The sequence below is a fragment of the Pelophylax lessonae genome, assembly GCF_965119305.1.
Source record: "Pelophylax lessonae genome assembly, chromosome: 1".
Taxonomy (NCBI): Eukaryota; Metazoa; Chordata; class Amphibia; order Anura; family Ranidae; genus Pelophylax; species Pelophylax lessonae.
Window position 1 is genome coordinate 281197580 of NC_138768.1, and position 19197 is coordinate 281216776.

The window sequence follows — 19197 nt, forward strand, 5'->3', positions numbered from 1 at the left end:
ATAGAGTCCACACCTGTAGATTACTGCTCTATGGACCTTAGGCCACCTTTAAAGGGAATTCACATAAGACCGACTTGAGCGCACAGGTGCAGTTTTCAGGTCTTGCTTTAAGCCCTTGAAGACCTGTAAGGTCATGTAAAATAAAAAAAGAAATAAGGTAGTAGCAGGATTTGTGTGATAACATCTTCCATCAAGCAAAACACTTCCCTAGATTTTGCTTACCTACATAGTATAGCCTCGATTCTTTTGTGTCTGGAGATGTTCCCCTGTGCAACAGTGCAAATTTATTTCAAAGTAATATTAAACCCCCAGCTTCCTCAGCAAGGCATTTTATTGACAGCAGCGGGAGCCAATGACTGCCGCTGCTATCAATCTGGAGGGAGACAGTTGTCAGCCACTGCTCTAGTGCAGATCGTTAGATTGAATCAGGCTCCTGTAAGAATAAGGGGTGGGGCACTAGGGGACTCCTGCAGCACAGAAGGTGGTTTACCTTAATGCATAGAATTCTTTAAAAGGCATTATCTGCAGTACACCCCCCTAGCATGGGTTATGTTATCTTAGCTATACCTACTGTGGGATTGCGCCAGTCCAAAACTGTATTTCAGGGCATGGCAGCCCACTTATTCAATAAACAGAAACTTCCCATGTATATCCTTTGCCCACGCAGGGGTTTCTTCCACAAAATGTGCACAAGCGAGAATACAGAGCCACCTGGTTCACTTATTGGCAGCACTTCTGATCCTCTTACCAGTCCCCTTGGCTGTGTTGTCCAGCTCTTCTGGAATACTTGGCTCTCTAGCCTTTAGTCACAGAACACTGCTGCATGGCCCACCTCTGGCCTAAGTTTGGGGTTCTCCTGGCACCCCCGATAGGAGCTGACCTGAGTCCTGGAGCTGAGACCTGCTATCTTTTCGCTTCTGGTTGGGCCCTCTGATTCCCTTAATGAGACATCTGTCTTATGGTTTCTGGCTGGGCCCTCTGACCCCAGGTTGAGACCTTCCATCTCCCACACTGGGAGCTTTGCGCTATCCTCAGACCTGAGTATATAGTGACCCAGCACCAGCGCCCATCTTAGGGTCACAGACACCTGGGTGGCAGAAATATTTCTGATGCCCCCCACGTGGGCGTGGCCATCTTACCCCTCCCCTTTTACAAATGTTTCTATGACAACTCCACCTCTCCATCTATAAGCCCCACCACTTTTTGTATTCTGAATGCTTTGACAATAACTTAGTCAACAGCTTTGACAGTCAAAATACATTTATTTATTGACAATTCTGTAAAGTGCATGTAAATCAAATAGTCGTCGCAGAAAACAAATCTTGGAATATAAAGGAGTTTAACAATGTTACACTTTTGAACAGAAAATGAGGTAGCAGAAAATCTAAGCCTATGCTGTACATTTTTTGCCCTACATTTTTTGCCCTATATGAGGTTATATTCTTTCATGGATTGACCCATATATGAAAATGGTAAAAAACAAAAATGGAACGGGTTTGCTTTATTGAACAGTGTTGTGTTTTTTTGTTTTTTTTTTAAATTAATGCTCCTCTTCACTTTCCTATTTTTTGGTACATCATCTTCCAGTTGTGAGGCACTAGGGAAGTAAGCAGTGTGTGCACATTGTTTGATTATTTTATCAAGCAAAACTAACTCTTTGAACCCTTGGAAACGGCAAAATTTCTAATCACGCCATGTATATCCAAATCTTCGCAGAAGGATTTTTCAATGAATATTATGGATACGTTTCTTAAGTGTCTTGCATTCAATTGTGGAATGGAGGCCTTTTTTTTAATCAACTTTAGATTTGAAAATGAACATTCCCCAACAGCTACACTTACAGGAAGTGTCATCAGTATTCTCAGTGAAATGGAAATGTTTGGGAATATGTTGGTCATGTTATTCTCTACTAGATACTGCAAGGTGTCATCTCCTGAGTTAGAAAATGTCTAATGGTGACCAGTTCATCACAAAGATCCATTCCATTAATGTCAGAGTGGGATAACTGGTTGTCAGTTACCTTGTTTTGCAGATCCATGCAACACTTTCAATATATATTTTCTATCCATTACAAGTTTTGGGATTTGCAAGAAAAACACAAATGTGTCGCAATGGCTCTGAAGTAACGCAAATCTCACCGGATGGATGTGTCCAAAATGGCAAAGATAAACCTCACTTTAAAATGTTGTGTTGGGTCTGCAAGAGACTCATCTTAATGTTCATAGTCAAAAATCGTCTTTCTCCGTCGAGGTCTAATTGTAACGACATCAGGAACTTGCTTTTTACAATCAAGCTTTTCAGCTATTTCTTCAGCAACAGCTAGCACATTCTCAAAGCCTTCATCAGACCTGTATTCCACCAAGTACTTGTTAAACTTTTCCAGTTCCTGTACACAGCCTGATAGGTTCAATGTTGTTTGCTGCAGTATTTTGCTGATTACTTCCCCTTTGATAATAACTCATACCAAATCACAACGGAACATATGAATTTGAATGATTTACTCTTCCTTACTAAGGAATGATTCAGATATTTGATGTTAATTTCCCTGTTGTCATCTGAGATGTCATACAGTGCATCACATACTTCGGGTAGGAAATAACGCAAGAATTTAATTGCTGCGACTCTGCTTTCCCATCTGGTATCTGAGAGTGGTCTTAACCACTTAAGGACCAGGCCTATCTCTGACACTTGTTGTTTACAAGTTAAAATCAGTATTTTTTGCTAGGAAATTACTTAGAATCCCCAAACATTATGATTTTTTTTTAACAGAGACCCTACAGAATAAAATGAGATCGTAACAATACTTTGTCACACCGTATTTGCGCAGTGGTCTTACAAATACAATTTTTTTGGAAAGAATACACTTTTTTTTAAATAAAAATAAGAAAACCGTAAATTTAGCCCAATTTTTTTCTATAGTGTGAAAGATGATTTTACGCCGAGTAAATTGATACCCAACGTGTCATGCTTCAAAATTGCCCATGCTCGTGGAATGGCAACAAACTTTGGTACTTGAAAATCTCCATAGGCAATGCTTTAAAAATTTCTACAGGTTATGGCTAGATTTATTGCTCTCACTCTTAACGGCTGTCAGAATATTTATACTTCTCTGAATATTACAGTGTCTCCATTTATGTCAATAAGCAAAGTTCTGTAAGGTAGGAGAATCTCCACTTATTTCCACAAATCAATATGTAGCGAATTCTTTTTATCGATTCATTTCTTTTTAAAAGCATATACCAATCTTAGTGAAAACAGTCTACAGTAGGGAATATATAAAAATATTTATTCACAAGACATGTATTCACAATAAATGATCAGACTTCAGATGACACAAAAAGATAACTTTACATAAAATACAAACTTCAAACAATAAATGCAATGTGATTTGTAGCTCAATAATGAAAGTAAAAATAAAGCAAGATTACATTTTCCCAGATGTAGTAGCATAAACTATAGATAAGTGTACTATATAATCAGACCACAATTGTCTGCGAATTGCGTAGCTGACAGTCACTCCACTGCAGATGGAGCGAGAATAGGCCATGCAAAACGTGAGACTAATACGCCAATATGCGCTAAATCTGATATTAATAAAATGTATAAAAACAAAAAACTGTTTTTAAAGAAAAATCTACATGGTTCATACGGCTGGGACTGTAATCTCGTTACCCTTTAATATGAAATGTAAAACATGTAAGGAAGGAAATAAACAATATTAAAATGGCTGCTAGCTTAAATGGTCGTTACCAGAGTCTTTAAGATGGCTGCCTTCCCAAAATGGTGGCCAGTTAGGGAGGAGTTTCGTTTGGCGTTCTTCAAAGTTTCAGATAAATGATGGAGCAAAATGGAGTATGTATAGATGAGTATATGTATGGATGTAAGTAGCGTGTGTGTTGTATGTGTAATGTGTGTTGTCGTAATGTGTAATGTGTCTCTCACATCTGGGTTTCCCTTTTTATATTGTATTGAACAAAAAGGCTGCAAAATTATCATAAGTTGAACCCAGAAGGAGTAACTTTATCCCCATTGGTTGGGATAATTTATTAATTAACTGGTGAGGTAATTTGTCACGCCGCTATTATTTTGGATATTAAAATGAAATGATGATTTCTTTATATTTAAGAGTAATCATCATAAAAACTTGTCCATACTCTCATAATACACATATCCATCTAATATATCCATCATGTATCTAAGTAAGGATTGAATCTGGTAACACCATTTAAAAAGAATCTATTATTAACCACTTGCCGACTGTCGCACGACTATTTACGTCGGCAGTCAGCCCCTCACAGGAAGAGCGACGTAGGGCTACGTCGCTAGCCTGTAAGGGTTTTGGGAGCGAGCACGCGCCGCTGGATGCGCGCTCCCGCTCAGTCACGGACCCCCCCGCACTCACGATCGTCCGTGACAGCGGGAGAAAGGCAGGCGGCTAGTGTAAAAAAAGCCGCCTGTCAGTTCTCCCCTGTGTAAGAATAGTGATCAAACGGTTCTACTATGTAGGACCGTTGATCATTGTTCTTACACATCAAGCCACAGCCAATCACAGTTAGAAACACGTCCCTAGGACACAATTAACCCCTCCCTCCCCAATACAGTTAACTCCTTCACTGCCAGTGTCATTTTTACAGTAACAGTGCATATGTATAGCACTGATTACTGTAGTAATGTCACTGGTAACCCCAAAAGTGTCAAAAATGTCAGTCAAGGTTCCGATCTGTCCGCCCCAATGTCGCAGTCCCGCAAAAAAATCGCAGATCGCCGCCATTACTCGTTAAAAAAACAAAAAAAAACAAAATTGACAAAAATCTTTCCCTTTGTTAGTAAACACAATAACTTTTGCGCAAACCAATCAAAATACGCTTTTTGCAATTTTTTTTATTTATTTATTTTTTTTTTTTACCAAACATATTTTTGCAAAATTGACGCTCTTTTTTTGTTTATAGCGCATGATCAAAAAATCACACAGGTGTTCAAATACCACCAAAAGAAAGCTCTGTTTGTGGGGAAAAAAGGACGCCAAATTAGTTTAGGTACAGCGTCGCACGACCGCGTAATTGTCCGTTAAAGTCACGCAGTGCCGAATCGCAAAATAGGCCCTGGTCAGGAAGGGGGTAAAATGTTCCGGGGCTTAAGTGGTTAATATATATATATATTTATATATATATATATATTGGAAATGACTGTCTATACCAAAGACTTCACTTAGTAGCAGTCAGTCACCAAAGATGGCAGTATTGTATTACTCTTAGATTCAGTATATAGAATATTTACCTACAAATAAACTTTGAACCTATATTGACAAAGAGCCTATAATCCCAGACCTTCTAGACAAGACATCTGGCAAGGTCAGAAAAGTTTTATGATACTTTCCCAAATACGAAAATTTACTGAAATCTTTCTGGACATGCAGTGATGAGTCATCAATATCAGTTAAAGCTAGAATTTAGCAAGAATATGAAATACACTATAATATAGAAAGTTGTCCTACATATTTATGTATGTTATATATATATTTCATTGTTAATATTTTTACATAGGATTATAATGTATCTGTAAATCTTATTTTTAAATGGGTTTAAACACAGAATACTTGACTGGTTTATGATCACCACACAGACAAGATTACCTTGATATAGCGTTAGCTAGACTTTATCTAAAGAGAGTCAACAGGCTATCTATTTCTTTATTACCTTAGGTCAGGGATCCTCAAACTACGGCCCTCCAGCTGTTGCGGAACCACATCCCATGAGGCATTGTAAAACTCTGACATTCACAGACATGGCTAGGCATGATGAGAATTGTAGTTCCTGAACAACTGGAGGGCCATAGTTTGAAGAACCCTGCCTTAGGTCAACATAGCATGTTTGGGTAAACCTTTTAGAAATCTGTGAAATAGACACTTTTGCCTAAAAGGAGGTTTGAACTTTCAGTGACCTTCTACAACATGGACGCCACTGCTCAAAATTTCTATATAAAACAGAATATGACATATTTCTATCTTTCCTTTATTTAATCTCCCTCAATAATCCTGACACGGCGGTACCTCACATGTGTGGTTTGGACGCCGCTTACATATGTGGGCACGACTTACGTATGCGTTTGGTTCTGCGCATGAGCTCGGAGAGACGGGGCGCTTTAAATTTGTTTTTGTCTTATTTTATGTTTACACTGGCCCTTGCAAAAAATAGTTTGATCACTTTTATTCCTATTACAAGGAATGTAATCCCTTGTAATAGAAATAACCAGGACAGGTCCTCTTTAATGTGAGATCTGGGGTCAATCTGGTCTGATCTCACATCTACACTTAAAAGCAAGAAAAAAAAAAAATTTGTATTTTTTTCATTAAAAAAAAAATTGGCTCTTTAAGTCCGTTGGGCGGAAGCGACGTCTGACATCGCTTTGGTCCTCCAAGGCATAGAGCCGAATGGGGGCCATCTTGCCCTCACTCAACTTCCTGCCCAGCACCAGAGGGGATCGGATCGCTTTTCCCGCTACCGACGGCTCTGGTAAGCAGGGAAAACAACCAGGAAGCAGCGGGAGGGGGGTGGGCACCTTTCCTGTCACCCAAAAAAGTGATCCCGCTGCAAATCCGCAGCCTAGACCACTTTCATGTGAAAGAAGACCGCTGGCCATATAGGAAAAGACCAGGATTATGGCAGGTATCTGCTGCCAAAACTCTGGTATTTAATGTCAAAACAGCGACGTAAATACACAGTGGGCGGTCCGGAAATTAAAATTAGATTTTTAACGTGCTCCTTGAGTACTTGCCATCATTGGGTGGATGAGACACAGAACACAAAGTTCTTGAATGATGCCGAAAAAATCTGTCAGATATGAAATCTTTGCAGCGTCATTCACAACCTAGTTGACAAGTATTTGCACTGCATAGAACAAAAATATCTCTTTTGGTTGATCTTGTGTATTTTTTGCTGCAAACCATTATGTTTTTCCTTTCAGATTGGCACCATTAACATGGCCGCGGCCATGCATATTTTCAAGTGCAATCTGATTGATCTTTAAGTAGGCCAATAAAAAGGATGTTAGTCCCTCAGGTATATTGTATACTGGGCAAAAATCCAGGAAATGTTCTTGAATTTCATCTTTCTCTATTGTTCATTGACAGATGCAGCTCCATATTCATCTTCACCATTAGGTTATGCTGCCCCCTACAGGAGTAGGACACTAGGCAGGAAAAATCTTTATCACGCCTATGGGGCAGTCCCTTGGGGTATACACCCGCTCACTCTGCTATAGGCATTCCATTTTTTTCTGCCTAGTCAGGAGTAAGGACCTAGTTCCCTGCTGGGATTTTGGCCCTAGCATGTTTTTTATGTAAAAAGGGAATGTTTTGTCTAAACTTTTTATTTTTTTTGGCTAGGTATGTTCCTGAGAGAACTACATTCAACAGCTGGACTGTGCTTCAGACTGGATATTCTGGATCCTTATGGTCTGGCCAGGGAGGGTGTGCAGGTGGCAGCTCTGCGCTAGGCCTCGCTACGACATAGCCCTACTGGACGGGGGCTGGCCTGCGAGTGGAACAACTCGCCGGGGTGCATATGACCTGGTTTGGCTTGAGTCCCAGCGTATCCGTTGGCCGTCAGCACCCCCACCCCGGGTGGAGAGGTGGTCTGTCCAGAGTTGCACTCACCTGAATATCGTTGGTATGGTGAGTAGTGTCCCCCCATATCTCTTGCCATTTCGGGGTGGACGTGGGCCCCTCCCTGGGACGATCGGTCCCTCGGGTTACCCCTCATCCCCATGCACCCCCTTTATGTGGGGTCCCTAGGGACCATCGACCATCCAAGGCTTCCCCCTGTAGGTCATCGTCCCCACTATTTCATAGGGGGTTCCTACTTTAGCCGGGTACAGTGCAGAGGCAGTAGTAGGGGCCCTCGGGGGAGGTGTGCCCGATGCTGCTGATCGCACGATCCGCTGGGGGTGTGGGCGGGAGTAATCACTGCCAGGGCCCCCCTATGCCTAATTGATCGCTGGACCTCTCAGGGGATCCTGTAGACCGCATAGCGTGCCGAGGACGCCACCATTTTCTTGTAGATTAGCTGTAAAAGGCTTGGCAGTCATTTTTTTATTATTATTTATTATTATTAAATTGTCACTGAACAGTGGGGGGCGCCTTAAACCCGTTAGTGGTGCTGAAGCGTTTCACGAGACACTATCCCTTTGCGGACGCTGTGATCAACAAATTGACCGTTAAACAGAAGGTGGACCTCCCAATCTACAGACTGAACAAATCCACTGTGATTCCAGGGGAGGAGTCTCCGGTCTTTAAAGACCCTGTTGATAGAAGGATGAGACTCTGTCCCGCCACTTACATATGATAGTGGGCTCAATACTTAGACTGGTCTTCACGATCGCTCTGGTGTCCTAGACCATTATGGAATAGGCAAAGCTCTTGACGAGTGATTTGGAAGCGAGAGAGCTTCCCCTTGACTTTACCGAACTGGCGGACAAAATGGTCCAAGGTTTAACATATATATGATGTGTCTTTAGATGCGTCCCCACTTGTGGCTAGAGTATCTGTGCTAGGGGTTACCATGAGACGCATGGTGTGGCTAAAAAGCTGGTCTGTGGACCAGGCTTACGAAGAGGCTTTGTCAGACCTGCCCTTTACAGGGGATCCTTTATTTAGTTCTTCTTTGGATGAACTTATCAAGGGTCTTACTGGTGGGAAGAGCACTCTTCTTCATCAGTCTGCTCAGGGCAAGGCACCTCATCATGACAGGGTCCCTCTTTTTCAGCATACAATAGGCCCTTTCGTGCCTCATGACAGGGTCCCTCTTTTTCAGCATACAAGCGGCCCTTTCGTGCCTCCGGCACGCAAGAAAAGGATCTAAGACATTTCGATCATCTTGTGGTTCCTAGAGGATGTGATCGGGTAGGCCAAGAGCAGGCCCCTCCAGTTCTGCAGTTAAGTCCTCATCTGCATGAAGGGGCACCCTCACCCGTATTCGTTTCTTTCAGGTACCATGGAACTTCTTGATTCAAGACGAATGGGTCCACGGACAGATTCTTCCCACTCAATCTATGCCTATCTCCAGACCAAGTAAGGAATCTGCAAGAGGCGGTAAAAGATTTGCTGTTGCAGGGGTGATTGGAGCAGTCCCCTCTCGGGAATGCTTTCAAGGGTTTTACTCAAACCTGTTCACTGCGCCCAGGAATAAAGGCAAGTGTGTCCTATCTTGGACCTCGAGGCTCTGAACCACTTTGTGTGGGTACAGAAGTTGCAAATGGAGTCCATTCGTACGGTAGTGGCATCCCTACACCAAGGAGACTGACAACATTGAAGTTTTGCCTGTAAGGGAGAGGGATAGTTGTCAACAATGTCTCTCCAGAGGTGTGAAGATTTGGTCCCAAGTTGCCATGCTTAGATGTGTACTACTTCTGACATACTAATGTCATCAGCTCAACCCTCTGTCTTCCAGACATCATTGAGTATGCTGATTTACCCCTCTGTTAATAATGTGTATTGTAGTTCATGAGCTCGAGGAACGCCGTCTTCCAGTTAATTGGCTCAGGTTGATTGAGTCATTGTCATCTGTTAAGAATACTGTTTGTGGTCGTTATTCCTTAGAAATGTTAATGAACTCCCATTGCTTCTGTTCAGAGGGCTAGATAACGAGTTCAGTTCTTGTATACAATTTCATCTGCATGGGATGGTGTGGTCATTCTAGTAATTTGATATGGAGGGGGATGTGATCATGTGTGTATAAATTGACTGACTGTGTGTGAGTTCTATAAACAGTTTGTTTTACCGCTTCATGAAGTCTGGACTTATGTTTGGGGAGCTATTTTCACTTCTTGATGGTATTTTCACTGGGATTTCGGGAGAAGCTGCACGGATCTCTCGCATAGAGACTATAGGATCTGTTACAGAGACCTTTTGGCCTCTATCGATATGAAGGACGCCTACTTTCACATTCCTATTTACGCTGGACACCAGTGTTTCCTTAGCTTGGCTGTAGGCGAGGAGCATTATCAATTTGTGGCGTTACCCTTTGGTCTCGCCTCCATTCCCAGGGTCTTCACCAAAGTGTTGGCTGCCGTATTGACATTACTGTGACAGCCGGGGATTGCGTTACTGGGGTACCTGGACAATCTCCTCTTAAGAGCAGACTCCCATTCAGCCCTGCTGGCTGACTTAACCATCACTGTACTGACTCTGCAAGAGTTTGGTTGGAACATCAATTTCCAGAAATCTGCTCTAGTCCCATCCTCAACTGGATTATCTGGGACTGACTCTAAACTCAACTTCAGCGAGGATGTTTCTTCCTCTGGACAAACTGCAAAAATTGTAGAGGTGATCCAGCAAACTGTCCTTTCTACGGACTTTCATGCGAGGGCTGGGCCTGATCGTGTCTACCTTCGAGTCGGTTTCGTTTGCGCAGTTCCACACGAGACCTCTGCAAAGAGAAATTCTTGTCAAGTGGAACTGGTGGAACTGGGATCCAAAACCTTTGGACAATCTGATCCTGCTGAGCCAAAAACACGAGAAGTGTTCTGCTGTGGTGTCTGTTCCCTGGGTCTACGTCAAGGCAAGTCATTCCTTCCCCTGTATTGGACTGTGGTTACCACGGATGCCAGCCTGTCTGGTTGGGGGGGGGGGGGTACTTGGAAAGATGTATGTCCAGGGGACCTGGACTCTAGAGAAGAAGTTCAGACTACCGATCAATATTCTGGAACTTAGAGGAATAAAGCTTTGCTTGATTCACTGAACAAATCACCTTCAAGGGTGTCTGTTTCAGATTCAATCAACTTATGTCAATCATCAAGGGGGCACCAAGAGTGTCCTGGCGGCTCGAGAGGTGGCCCAGATCCTAATATGGGCAGAAAACTTTGTTCCAGCTCTATCCGCTGTGCATATCCCCAGAGTGGGGAAATGTCAGGCGGATTACCTGAGTCCTCAGGTGTTGTATCAGGGAGAATAGTCCCTTCACCCGGAGGTGTTTCACCTGCTGTGTGTCTGGTGGGGGATTCCCAATGTAGATCTGTTGGCCTCTCGGCTCAACAAAACGGTAGATTTAAAGTCCATTCTCAGGATCCTCTGGCCAACGCACTAGTATCTCCTTGGGGACAGTATCAGCTGATCTATGCATTTCCCCCACTAAAACTGCAGCTGAGGCTCCTGCACAGAATCGAGGTGGAAGGGACTCCAGTAATTCTAGTGGCTACAGACTGGCCTTTCTGGTCTTGGTACGCCGATCTGGTGATATTGGTCGCTGATGGAGACTTCCTCTCAGGGAAGATCTGCTTTGCCAAGGGCCGATCTTCCATCCTGCTTTACAGTCACTGGCTTTATCGGCCTGGCTGTTGTAAGCCAGGTATTGAAGGATAGGGGTCTTTCTGACTCTGATTCCCACACTTTTGAAGGCCAGAAAATCTACCTCTCTGAAGATTTATCATCATACATGGAAATTGTACATTGCATGGTGTGAATCCATTAAGGTGCCTCCGCGCTTATTTTTGGTGGCTCGGATATTGACTTTCCTCCAAAGAGGGGTTGAGCAGCAGTTGGCCTTGGGTACTATCAAAGGCCAGGTGTCAACTCTAACAGCGTTTTTTTTCAACGCCCTTTAGCCACGTAATCTTTGGTTCACACTTTTATTTAGGATGTTCGCCACATGCCTCCCCTGATGTGGTCCCCGTTACCTCCATGGGAATCTTAACCTGGTACTGTCAGTTCTTCAGAAACCTCCTTTTGAACACATTGGGGAGATTCCTCTGCCTACACTGTCACAGAAGGTTGTCTTTTTAGTGGCTATTACCTCTGCGCGCAGAGTGTCGGAATTGGCGGCGCTATCCTGCCGCTCACCTTATCTGGTGGTCCACAGAGACAAGGTGGTACTTCGACTTAATCAGTCGTTTCTTCCTAAGGTAGTCTCGGATTTCCATTTAAATGAAGACATTGTGCTGCCTTCATTATGTCCTAAGCCCAAGCATCCTAAAGAATTTTCCTTGTATTCCTTGAATGTGGTTAGGGTAATCAGGGTTTACCTGGCAGCTACTGAGTCCTTTAGAAAATCAGATTTGCTTTTGTCCCCACGAACGGACCTCAGAAAGGATTGGCTGCATGTGCTGTGACCATATCCAGATGGATCAGGCAGATGGTGGTACAGGCTTATTCAATTAAGGGTCAGGGTCCACCTTTCCCTGTGAAGGCGCATACTACTAGGGCGCTGAGTGCCTTTTGGGCTTTTCATCATCGGGCGGCAGTGATACAAGTTTGCAAGGCGGCAACTTGGTCGTGTGTGTACACATTCACAAAATTCTACAAGGTAGATGTGTTGGCATCTTTGGATGCTTCTTTTGGCCGCAAGGTTTTTGCAGGCTGCTGTTTAAAAGAGAAGTATACCCTTTGAGAATTACGTTCTTTTCTGCATTATTTTGCCACTCCTCATGTTAATACTGATTTGGGACATCCCAATGTTTAAGAAGAATATGCAGCTGCATCTGTCAATGAACGATAAAGAAAAATGGATTTTTGACTTACCGTAAAATCACTTTCTCTGAAGTTCATTGACAGACGCAGCCCCTGCCATATATGAGTTGGGTTGGGTTTCTTTTCTTCTGACACTGCTTGCAACAAAACTGAATTCCTATAGCAGAGTGAGTGAGTGAGTATATACCCCCAGGGACTGCCCCATAGGTATGGTAAAGATTTTTCCTGCCTAGTGTCCTACTCCAGCATAACCCAATGGTTAAGAAGAATGCGGAGCAACGTCTGTCAATGAACTTCAGAGAAAATAATTTTACAGTAAAGGATTTTACATCAAGTCAAAAATCCAGTTTTTACTTTCTGCTATAAAACCTATCCAAAAAAAATGAAAATCTTCATCAATTTAGGTCAATTTGTATTCTGCTATATATTTTTAGTAAAAACCCAAAAAGCGTATATTCATTGTTTTGCACAAAAAAATATAGGGTCTACAAACTATGGGATAGATTTATGGACTTTTTTATTTATTTTTTATTGTTTTTAGTAGCAATGGTGGCAATCAGAGATTTTTAGCGGGACTGCAACATTGCGGCAGACAAAACTGACTTTGTGACACTTTTTGGGGACCAGTAACACCAGTACAGTGATCAGTGCTAAAGAAAATGCACTATCACTGTATAAGTGACACTGGCAGGGAAGGGGTTAACACCAGGGGCAATCAAAGGGTTAACTGTGTTCCCTAGGTGTGCTTTCTTACTTTGTGGAGGATGGACTCACTGGAGGAAGAGAGATATCGGTGTTCCTGATTAGCAGGAACACAAGCTCTCTCCCTCTGTGACAGAACCGCTGTCTACCTTGTTTACATAGGCAGACCGCCTGTCTCTCCTACGAATGATCAGCGGATCCTGGTGGCCAATTAAAGTGATTTGTAAAACTTACTTGTGTTTTTTTTTTTTTAAATGCATTTATTTTTTTTATTAAAATAATAAAAATATACTTACCTGCTCTGTGCAGAGGTGCAGCCAATTTATAGTAAATATAACAGTCAAATTGTTATAAATTGCGTGAAGGTTACAGTAACCACCATTTCCATTTGCAAGACAGATGTTGGTGATTGATGCAAAGAAATTGTATATATAATGCTGGATTAATCATTTACCCCCATTTTCAATATTTTATGTGCCAGTGAATGTGTGAAGAATGCAGGCGGATTTAGGCAGGTGTATATGCCTGAAAAAAAGCCTTGGGTAACTGGCATCATTGCAAGTCTGGAGAAGACTGTGAGAAGCAGAGCTATCACACTGTCGGCAAATGTTCCTCTTGTCACTGTTGTGGTCTTTTCAGCTGAAACATGGCTGCAAGACTTGGATTATTATTCATGCTGAACAATGAAAAATGGGTGCTCTTGGATTGCAGTTTTGAACAATAAGAAAAATATCCGTCAATGCTCTAGAATAAAATCGTCAACCGCTCACTAAGAGGACCTAATGCCTAGGTAAAGACACATTTTAGTCATATAAGACAAATCTGAATGTGCTGGCTGAGATCCTAATTATGAAAAAGGCTGAAAGGGGAAACTGGAGGCTGAGATGGATCGATTTAAAAAAAATAAATAAATAAAATAAAAATGAATGTGAACCTGCTGGAGCTCAAACAGACAAATGCCTGACAAACAAGCCTGGTGGGCCAGTGTACATGAGGTCAGGAAGTGTGGGGCCCTAATAAACAACAATTGAAAAAATAATTGCATTCTATTAGCAAAGAGCAGTGGATAATTGAAGCGTTATGAGAGCATATTATGGATTTAGTTCTATTGTGCTTAACTTCAGAATGTTACTGCAAGTCTGGAAACAAAATAATATTTGAGTGATTTCTAAAGAATAGTTGATGAATTTATTTTTAAAGTTGTTGAACCATGATTAGTGATACTGTTAGGAGGTCATTGGTATATAATCATAAAGAACCCCTTTCCAAAGCAAGAAATTAGTCAAGGTTCATGGTAAATATACCACCTTTTTAAAACCTGACTTTACCTTTGTTCAGCAGCTTTTCTGAATAGTGCACGGTGCTTTATCTTGCTTGGTTTGTTGTCTTATTATGTTATTATATGAGTCATTAGGTGCTTGAGAAAACTTTCAAATAGAAAAACGGTCGTTTGAATAAAGTGGATTTTTCTAGTGGTTCTCTACAGGCATAAAAGTCGTTCTTTTTGAGAGCTAAGTAATTGCAAAAGATGACATAAATAGTTGTCTAGAAAGACTTCATTAAGAACTCCAAAACGTGCATTTTGTTTTTCCTCAGTCTGCATAGTTAAACTGCTAAAAGAAAGATAGATGCAGAAAATTGACAATTGAGGTAAAGTGAAAGTAAACCCTCCTATAGTTTTCAGCCAAGGAAGCTGCCATCTTAGCTTTTAATCTTTAGTTTGATATTTGATTGCCATGATGCTGCACATGTTATCAGGTTTGACACCAGCCATTGGATAGCTTGACAGTTTGGTTGAAAGCACAACCAATGTGAAAGTTACATTCCCGGTACGTGCCAGGATTGTAACTTTTTTTTTTTTTTTAAAACTGTTAAATTTATGGGTTTACTTTACTTTAAGGTGACATATTGAAGCTGGTGTCAGTACATTAACACGTCATTAAAGGTAAAACTTTTTTTTTTTTTTTCATTTTGGACCGAGTAAGGGAGAGTTAAAACCCCTGTCAGTTTTGCCCGGCTGTGTCCCATTGGGCAGATTTCCCTTCACTTTCTGTTTTGGCTATGAGGGAATCTTGGCATGTTGTCAGGGTCACCTTGTCCCCTTTAGAAGATTTCGCCTCAATTATTGTCCCAATGTCAACCCAAAATTTAGGATTTTCGTTTACTATTACTTTCGATGATACTGGTAAAAATGAGTAATTGGGGGAGATTCTTTAACAGGGCAGAGGTAACATTTAATAAAAACTGACAGTGGTTCTAATCCCTCTCCACTCTATCAAAACTAAACAGAATTTTTCTTTTATTGACACCTTATGTTTTGCCACAGTGATTTTGATTTAGTGACTTCAGTGCAAAGTAGTTTTTGGATCAATGAAGTTACAAATCCAAAAAAAAAAAAAAAATCGATTACTCTAAAAACCTAATTTATTGCACTTGAAAGACTATCATTTTACATAGGGGTGCAACCTTTTGAAGAGCGAGGGCCACTTAAGGGATTTGATAACTGGTCACGGGCCCCAGTGAACTATGGGGTTTCACTGCACCCCCAAACTGCAAATACAAATGGGCCCTTGCTGTCCTAAACTCCCTATAAGGCTATTTTCACACTTATGTGCTGCGGTTTACCCACATCGTCAGTGCAGTGCATCTGTGGCTTTCCTAGGATAGAAAAAAAAAACACCCAGAACTCCAAGAACAGAGTTAAGAATAATGGCAGGCAGAATCGCTGTAGGAATACCCAATACTCTGAACTCCCTCCCATGTTCTACCTATAACTTAAATTAGTTGCCTTGGCTATACCTGTAAGAAAATAAAAACTGACATTGGCTCAAGTTGGGTCCTTTACCAGTTATAACTGGAATATTTTAGCTGTATGCCAAAGTAGATCAAGGGAAATGATAGCTTCTTAGTTACGCTGTAGCTTTACAGGTTTATAACTGCAGATCAGTTGGCATGATATTTATCTTGCATATGTTCTAACATCTGTTTCTGTTGTAGAAGTCAGCAGGGCCGTTAAATGGACTGCAATATTTTAGGCTAAATAGAGCTATGTATTTTTTTTTTTCATGTAAAAAAAAAAATACCATTTTGATGTTTTCTAGTGTAAGCCTTGATTGAGTAAAAATAAGTTGCAAGGGAACTGTGGCTCATTGAATTTGTAACCTTCCATTTAAAATACAACTATATGCAAATGTTGAAAAGCATAATTTAATAACCTAATTTAATTTAAATGCCGGTTATGTATTAATTATTATTGAACATGGTAACCGAAGACCAGGATTAGGAGGGGCAGCACTTTGAGCCAATCCGAGCTATGTTACTTTGGGCAGCACCAGCCTTATGTTAAACATAATTCTGGCAGAGATCAGCACAGGGATGACCTTGCTGTGCTACTGCTCTTTCATGGTGCAGTTACAGGCTGGGTAAAGAAAGATGACTAAGGAAACCACTTCAGCAGGAATGTTTCCTATAGTCACCCATCAGATGAATAACTATTGTCATGATATCAGGTGGAAAAATGTGAATCCTGAGATTGATTTTTATCCAGGGTTCTGCTGTGCATAGAAAAACATGGTTGTGGAATCATTTTGTTAAAAAAAAAAAAAAGTATGTGTGCGTGTGTATGTATATATGTGTAAAATATATATATATATATATATCCGTGAATAGGGAAATAAGGTGCGCGAGCCTTGTGACAAGATAAAAAAGGGAAAGCAGCACTGCAAAAAGAATTAAATGTGAAAGGATCGTAATGTATGAAACATAAATTACAAAAGTGCGCTAAACAAAATGATGAGGACAAAAATGTTCATAAAAGGTGTCTGCTAGGTCAGCAGTTAACACAAAACATATATATCCAAGGAATGTAAAACTGTGAAAAAGTCTCTCAGTCCAAAGAATATAGTGAAGGTTGGGGAGTGATGGGAGGTGGGTGTGACCTCTTCCCAGACTGTGATCCAAAGTTAATAATGATAAACTTCAATGCACATGTGAACACCCAGTGATAGACGTGGACTCTTACCACATTGTGGAGAGATGTGAGCATATACTGTATTATATCCAGAGGTCCAAACTGATCGGCTAGATGATGTAATTCTCAGGTGGAATGGATCAACCAGCTGCTTCCAAATTGAGGGGATCTGTAGGCTTCCAAACAGGGGGATATCGCCAAAAGATCGTGCCCAAAGAAGAAGGGACTATAGTGCATTACCTTCAGTTTATTTATTTGGATCACAGACTAGAGCTCCAGTCCCAGAAGTCGACTCTTCAGTGGAAACGCGTCGGGGGGAGCTAGCCGTGCTGTTACAAGTCTCGGACCGTACTGCAGACGTCCACGACTACCCTGTATATGCTGCTTATTCATCTGGAATTTGTAAGTGTCACTTCACATATTTCTTAAATAAACTGAAGGTAATGCACTATAGTCCCTTCTTCTTCTTTGGGCACGATCTTTTGGCGATATCCCCCTGTTTGGAAGCCTACAGATCCCCTCAATTTGGAAGCAGCTGGTTGATCCATTCCACCTGAGAATTACATCATCTAGCCAATCAGTTTGGACCTCTGGATATAATACAGTATATGCTCACATCTCTCCACAATGTGGTAAGAGTCCACTCCTATCACTGGGTGTTCACATGTGCATTGAAGTTTATTATTCACTTTGGATCACAGTCTGGGAAGAGGTCACACCCACCTCCCATCACTCCCCAACCTTCACTATATTCTTTGGACTGAGAGACTTTTTTCACAGTTTTACATTCCTTGGATATATATGTTTTGTGTTAACTGCTGACCTAGCAGACACCTTTTATGAACATTTTTGTTCTTATCATTTTGTTTAGCGCACTTTTGTAATTTATGTTTCATACATTACGATCCTTTCACATATATATATATATATATATATATATATATATATATATATATAACCGTTCAAAGGTTTGGGGTCACCCAGACAATTTCATGTTTTCCATGAAAACTCACACTTTTATTCATCAAATGAGTTTCAAAATGAATAGAAAATATAGTCAAGACATTACCATTGACGAGGTTAGAAATAATGATTTTTATTTGAAATAATAATTTTGTCCTTCAAACTTTGCTTTCATCAAAGAATTCTCCATTTGCAGCAATTACAGCCTTGCAGACCTTTGGCATTCTAGCTGTCAGTTTGTTGAGGTAATCTGAAGAAATTTCATCCCACGCTTCCTGAAGCACCTCCCACAAGTTGGATTGACTTGATGGGCACTTCTTACATACCCTATGGTCAAGCTGCTCACACAACGGCTCAATAGGGTTGAGATCTGGTGACTGTGCTGGCCACTCTAATACAGACAGAATACCAGCTGACTGCTTCTCCCCTAAATAGTTCTTGCATAGTTTGGAGGTGTGCTTTGGGTCATTGTCCTGTTGTAGGAGGAAATTGGCTCCAACCAAGCACTGTCTACAGGGTATGGCTTGGCGTTGCAAAATGGAGTAATAGCCTTCCTTATTGAAAATCCCTTTTACCTTGTACAGATCTCCCACTTTACCAGCACCAAAGCAACCCCAGACCATCACATTACCTCCACCATGCTTGACAGATGGCGTCAGGCACTTATCCAGCATCTGTTCACTTGTTCTGCGCCTCACAAAGGTTCTTGTGTGTGATCCAGACACCTCAAGCTTAGATTTGTCTGTCCATAACACTTTTTTCCAATCCTTCCTCTGTCCTTTGCCCATCCTAATAGTTTCCTTTTTTTTGCCAGTCTCAGATGTGGCTTTTTCTTTGCCACTCTGCCTCGAAGGCCAGCATTCTGGAGTCGCCTCTTCACTGAAAACGTTGAGAATTTCGTTTTGCAGGCACCATTGAATGAAGCTGCCAGTTGAGAACCTGTGAGCCGTCGATTTCTCAAACTAGAGACTGCAATGTACTTGTCCTCTTGCTTAGTTGTGCACTGTGGCCTCCCACTTCTCTTTCTATTCTGGTTAGAGCCCGTTTGTGCTGTTCTCTGAAGTGAGTAGTACACACCGTTGTAGGAAGTCTTCAGTGTCTT

General features: G+C 41.4%; 1 protein-coding gene across 1 annotated transcript in view; it reads left to right on the top strand.

Moving 5' to 3' along the window:
- PRODH (proline dehydrogenase 1) overlaps positions 1-19197 on the top strand; it is a 264504-nt gene that overhangs the window by 137600 nt on the left and 107707 nt on the right. The gene's annotated exons all lie outside the window — the stretch shown is intronic.